The sequence below is a fragment of the Chrysochloris asiatica genome, unplaced genomic scaffold (genome assembly GCF_000296735.1).
Source record: "Chrysochloris asiatica unplaced genomic scaffold, ChrAsi1.0 scaffold00036, whole genome shotgun sequence".
In the NCBI taxonomy this organism is placed as follows: domain Eukaryota; kingdom Metazoa; phylum Chordata; class Mammalia; order Afrosoricida; family Chrysochloridae; genus Chrysochloris; species Chrysochloris asiatica.
This window is the reverse complement of record NW_006408554.1, coordinates 10931383-10937824: the sequence shown is the minus strand read 5'-3', so window position 1 is coordinate 10937824 and position 6442 is coordinate 10931383. Positions and strand designations below refer to the sequence as shown.

The 6442-nt window shown below is 37.6% G+C and overlaps 1 protein-coding gene across 1 annotated transcript in view; it reads right to left on the bottom strand.

The window, feature by feature from the left end:
* The window catches only part of CPA6 (carboxypeptidase A6), a 526142-nt gene that overhangs the window by 427860 nt on the left and 91840 nt on the right, over positions 1 to 6442 (bottom strand). The gene's annotated exons all lie outside the window — the stretch shown is intronic.

Here is a 6442-nt window from a genome sequence, read left to right as displayed (position 1 = left end):
TGCCCATTTTTAAATTGGGTTACTTGTCTTTTTCTTTTAGAGGTATTGTAGTTTCCTGTAGATTTTAGAAATTAGTCCCTAGTCTGATATGTCATTGCAAAAGATACTTTTTCCCATTCTGTGGACTTCCTTTTTACTCATTTGGTGAAATCCTTTGATGTACATATGTTTCTAATTTTTAGAATGCCCCAATCATCTATTTTGTCTTCTTTTGTTTCTGTAATTTTTGCAATGTTTCATAATCTGTGTGTGCGCTCAATTGTTGTTGTTGTTGGGTGCCATTGAGTTGGTACTGACTTATAGTGACTTATGCACAGCAGAACAAAACTCTGCCTGATCCTGGGCCAACCTCACTACTGTCGCCATGCTTGAGCCCATTGATATTGACACTTTGCCAATCTATCTCACTGGGTATCTTCCTATTTTTCTCTGACTCTCCACCTTACCAAACATGATATCCTTCTCCAGTGACTGGTCCCTCTTGACAATATGTCTGAAGTATGAGAGATGAAGTTTGGCCATCCTGGCCTCCAAGGAGCACTCTGGCTGCACTTCTTCCAACACAGATCTGTTGGTTCTTTTGGCAACCTGTGGCACTTTCAGTATTCTCCTCCACCACCATAACTATAAAACATCAGTTCTTCTACGGTCTTCCTTATTCACTATTCAGCTTTCGCATGCATATGAGGTTATTGAAATACCATGGCTTGGGTCAGGTGCACCTTAGGCTTCAAGCTGACATCTTTACTCTTCAACATTTTAAAAAAGGTCTTATGCAGCACTTTTGCTTAATGCAATACGTCGTCTGATCTCTTGACTGCTGCTTCCGTGAGTGTTGATAGTTGATCCAAGAAGAATGAAGTCCTTGACAACTTCAATCTTTTCTCCATTGATAAGAATGTTGTTTATTGGTCCATTGGTGAGGATTTTTATTTTCTTGCCATTGAGATGTAAACCATACTGAAGGCTGTGCTCTTTGATCTTTGTCAGTAAATATTTTAAGTCGTATTCACTTTCAACAAGCAAGATTGTATCATCTGCATGTTGCAGGTTGTTAATGAGTCTTCCTCTAATCCTGATGCCATGTTTTTCTTCATAGAACTCAGCTTCTTGGATTATTTGCTCAGCAGACAGGTTGAATAAGTATGGTGAAATAATATAACCTTGTCGCACACCTTTCTTAATTTGAAACCAATCAGTGTTCCCATGTTCTGTTTGAACAACTGCCTCTTGGTCCAGGTCCAGGTTCCTCATGAGCACAATTAAGTGTTCCGGAATACTCATACTTCACAGTGTTGTCCATAGCTTGTCATGATCCACACACTCGAAAGCCTTTGTATAGTAAATAAAACACAAGTAAACATCTTTCTGATATTCTCTGCTTTCAGCCAAGATCCACTGGACATCGGCAATGCCCTGAATTAGAGCACTTAAATTTGTCTCTTTTTTTTCATGGATGACCTTTATAATTCTGGGATTCCCATTTAGATTTTTAATCCATTCTGAGTTGGGTTTTGTATAAGGCATGAGGTAAAGTTCTTTTTTCAATCTTTTGCATATTGATTTCCAGTTCTGCCAGCAATATCTGTTGAAGAGACTATGTCTTCCCACTTAATTGTACTTTGGCCCTTTGTCAAAGATCAGTTGGCTGTATGTGGATGGGTTAATGCTGGATTCTCAATTCTGTTCCATCAATATATGTATATTTCATTGTCCCAGTACCAGACTGTTTTGATCACTGTAGCCATGCAGTAAATTTTGACATCAGGGAGCGAGAGGCTTCCAATTTTGTTCTTCTTCTTAAGCAGTGCTTTGCTTATCCTGGGTCTCATCCCTTTTCATATGACATTTGTAATTGTTTTTTCCGTCTCTCTAAAGTATGTCGTTGGAATCTAAATTGGGATTGCATTATATGTGTAAATTGCTTTGAATAGTATTAAGATTTTCATAATGTCGTCTTCCTATCCTGGAGCATGGTATATTCTTCCATTTTTGTAAGTCTCTTTTGGTTTCTTTTAGTAGTGTTTTGTAGTTTTCTTTGTATAGGTCCTTTGTTTCTCTGGTTACATTTACTCCTAAATGTTTCATCCTTTGGGTGGCTATTGTAAATGGTATTGCTTTCCTTACTCTGTAATACTTTAAAGAGCTCTTTTGTACATTTGCCTAATGCAGTAAGTTGTTTGATTTCTTGACTGCTGCTTCTATGAGCATTAATTGTGGATCCAAATAAAATGAAAACTTTCACAACTTCAATCTTTTCTTCATTTATCATGATGTTATTTATTAGTCCAGTTTTGAGGATTTTTATTTTCTTTTCATTGAGGTGCAATCCATGCTGAAAGATGAAGTCTTTGATCTTCATCAGTAAGTCCTCTTCTTTCGATCCTCTTCACATGGAAGGTTTTTAATAAGTCTTCCTTCAATCCTGTTGTCATATTCTTCATCAGATAAATCAAGCTCCTCAGATTTTTTGCTCAGTATACAGATTGGATAAGTATGGTGAAAAGATACAACCTTGACACACATCTTTCCTCATTTTAAAACATCACTGTCCCCTCTTTCTGTTCAAACAACTGCATCTTGTGTTATGTACATGAGCAAATTATGGATAACATTGCAAAGTAGGGGGATTCCAGACCACTTAATTTACTCATATGCATAACACAAAAGGCAACTACAACACCAGGGTCACTGTGAATTGCCACCAGGGTGGCAGTGAATTTGGCTTGATATGTTTATTGTCAATACTTTCATTACAGCCTGAACTTCTTCCTTCAATATCCTCAATTATTGATCACGTGACATGTCTTTTCTTTCTTTCCTGTCTTTTTAATGACCTTCTGCTTGCTTCATGTGTGATGTTCTTAATGTTATCCAACAACTCCTCTTGTCAAACCCATTCTTGAGATGGTTTCTGAATTCAGGCAGGATATACTCAAGGTCATATTTTGGCTCTTGTGGACTTGTTTTAATTTTCTTCTATTTCGTGATGAATTTGCATAATAAACAAGTGATGCCTTACATTTGACCCCTGGCCTTGTTTTGGCTGATGATGTTGTACCTTTCCATAATCTCTTTCCACAGATATAGTCAATTTGATTCCTGTGTATCCCATCTTATGATACTTACATACTTCAAAAAAGGTATTTGTAATGAGTAAGTCACTAATCTTGCAAGATCCATCATGGGATCTCCAACATCATTTCCACTACCAAGACCATATTTTCCAGTTACCTCTTTGTTTACAGCTTTCACATCTAATCACTAGTAATTAGTAAAGCATCTTGATTATATGTTTAGTCAGTTTCAGAATGAAGAAGTTAGTAGAATTCTTCAACTTTATCTTCATTGGCTTTGTTGCTGCTGCTATGTGTTGTTGAGTTTTTTCTGACTCACAGTGACCCTGCATAGGGTTTCCAAGGAGCCGCTGGTGGGTTAGAACTGCCAGTGATGTTATGGTTCATAGTCCAGTGCTTATCCTACAGTGCCACACCAAGAGGCCAGTAGCCATATGTTGTTGTTGTTGATATGGACCGTGGAGTCGGTTCTGACTCATAGCGACCCTGTACAGGGTTCCCGAGGCTGTAAATCTTTATGGAAACAAAAACCTCATCTTTTTCCATGGCAGCTGGTAGTTTCAAACTGCAGACCCTGAGGTTAGCAGCCCGATTTGTAACCACTATACTACCAGTGTAGCTATCCATATAGAAACTGTCTTATCACAGACAGTATTGTACTTCAATATAGATCTTGAAATGCTCTTTTTGACGATGATTATGACACCATTCCTCTTCAATTTGTCATTACTAACATTGTAAACCACATGACTGTTAGATTCAAAATGGCCAAATATGAGTCCATTTCAGCTCACTAATGCCTAGGATATTGATCTTATGTGTTCTATTTCATTTTTGATGACTTCCAATTTTCCTAGATTCATACTTTGTACATTCCACATTACAATTAACAGTGGATGGTCCCAGCTGTTTCTTTTCATTTTGAGTTGTGTTCCATCAGAAATGAAAGTCCCAGGAGCTTTGTTTTATCCACATTGTTAATATCAACTCTACTTTGAGGAGGCAGCTCTTTCCCAGTCATATTTTGACTACCTTTCAGCCTAAAGGGCTCATCTTCTGAAATTATACCAGAAAGTGTTCTATTGCTATTCCTAAGTTTTTTGGTGGCTAACTTTTCACAAGCTGTCCACCTCTGCTTCTTCCTCGACTAAGTCTGGAAATTGTGATAAAACTTGTTCACCATGGGTGACCCTGATGGTATCTAAAATATTGGTGACATTGCTTCTAGCATCACAGCAACACACAAGTCACCACAGTACACCATATGGACAGAGGAGTAGTGGTATATCTATATATCACCTTGAAACACTGAATGAATTTCAGGACTTAAACATACATTGAAAATTACCAAATATTAGCATGTTGTTGTTGTTAAGTTCCGTTGAGTCACTTCCAACTCATTGTGACCCCATTCAGAGTTCCCGAGGAGCAGCTGGTGAATTTGAACCATCAACTTTGCAGTTCAAACTGACCTTGCGATCCAGTGCAGAACCCCACATAGATCTACTTTAAAAGAAGTACATTACTTGTAAGGCTACCTGTTGGAGATAAAAACATGAACCAATGAATTAAAACTAAATATGAGATAAAGCTTTGGTTTGTTATGATGTTTTTTCTGGTAGATTGAGAATAGCTGCTCTATGAACTATGCTGGGATTCTTTCATTAGCACACCATCTCTTTGTCCTAGCAGTTGCCTGCACAGGGAAGAAAAACAGATTTTAAAAACAAAGGAGTAGGGAAACTTGAGTGTGATGAAGTATATTTCACTTGTTAAAGTGTGAACTATGTGCTGGCAGCTGCTTGGAAATGTAATTTATTTTTATGAGTCTAACATAATACATTTTACCACTATACTATTTTTATTGAAACTTTTCTGTAAAATGTTTTAATGATCAATAGTAAGCATTTTTTCCCCAATTAGAATTCTTAATTAAGCTTATCTGTTTCATTATAGTTTATTCTGTGGAAATCATGTCTTTCTTGGCTATTTTTATTTAAAAAATGGGCATGGTAGGACACTTTTCATTAAATCAGTATCATGCAGAAATGCTAACCTTTAACTAATGAGTTTAATAAGTGGCAATAGAAAACATGGGCCAATTAGTGGGAAGTTAGTGCACTTTCATATCATTAAATCATTGCTGTTGTTAAGTGCTGCTGAGTCAGTTCTGACTCATAGTGACCCTGTACATGGTTTTCAAGGAGTGACTGGTAAGTTTGAACCATCGACCTAGAGGTTCAAATTGATCTTGTGTTCTAGTGCATATTCCACAGCACCACACCAGAACATCATTAAATCATTGTTGTTAAGTGCCATCGAGTCAGCTCCGACCCATAGCGACCCTGTATAGAGTTTCCAAGGAGCAACTGGTAAGCTTAAACCGCCGACCTTGCAGTTCAAATGACTTTACAGTATGACGCATTAACCCACAGCACCACATCAGGACTCCTCATTAAATCATAGGTATCGATAAAAATGTTGACTTCTTTATTTCAAATTGGGTACAATCAGTGCAGATTAATACCCAAGTTGGTACACATGTAATCTTTCTAAGCTATATATTTAATAATTGTAGAAGTAGATATGTATTACTAAGAGTTTGCCAATTAACACAGACCCATAGGCCTAGGACACAAAAGGCACTGCTGTTGTTAATTGCTGTCAAGTTTTCAACTGTAAAGGGTTTCTGAGGATTTAAATCTTTACAGGAGCAGAAAGCTTCATCATTTTGGAGGGAACAGGGGAGATTTACAGCTTTTTATCCTCATTTTGAGTTGTGTCCCATCAAAAGATGAAGGTCCTGAAAGCTTTACTCCATTCGTGTCGTCATGGTTAACCCTGCTTTGAGGATGCAGCTCATCCCCAGTCCTATTTTGATTTTTTTCTTCAGTTCTTTCAGTTTGAGAATTGCTGAGGGTATTCTTCCCTTTTGGCTTTCTAACTCCAGGTTTTTACGCTTTTCATTATAATACTTTGTCTTCTTGAACTGCCCTTTGGCATTTTCTGTTAAACTCTTATGTCAGCATTTCTTCCAGTTGCTCAAGAGCAAGTTTCTCTATGCTCATTAACAAATTTCAAAGTCTCTTCTGACATCCGTTTTTGTCTTTTCTCTCTTTTTTTCTTTACTTTCTTCATGTATGATATTCTTTTTTTTTTTTTTTTGAGTGATAGTTTACATGGGGGAACATTAGTTTTACATTCATTCTATCCTCTATCGTTTCATTGCCTTAGTTACCATCCCGTCCATGTATCATCCCCCAACGAAAGGGTATACCTTACATGCCCCCCCCCTCCCACACACACACACACTGTCCTCAGCACCCAGCCCCTTTCCCTCTCTGGGTCTCAACTCCCCAGGCACT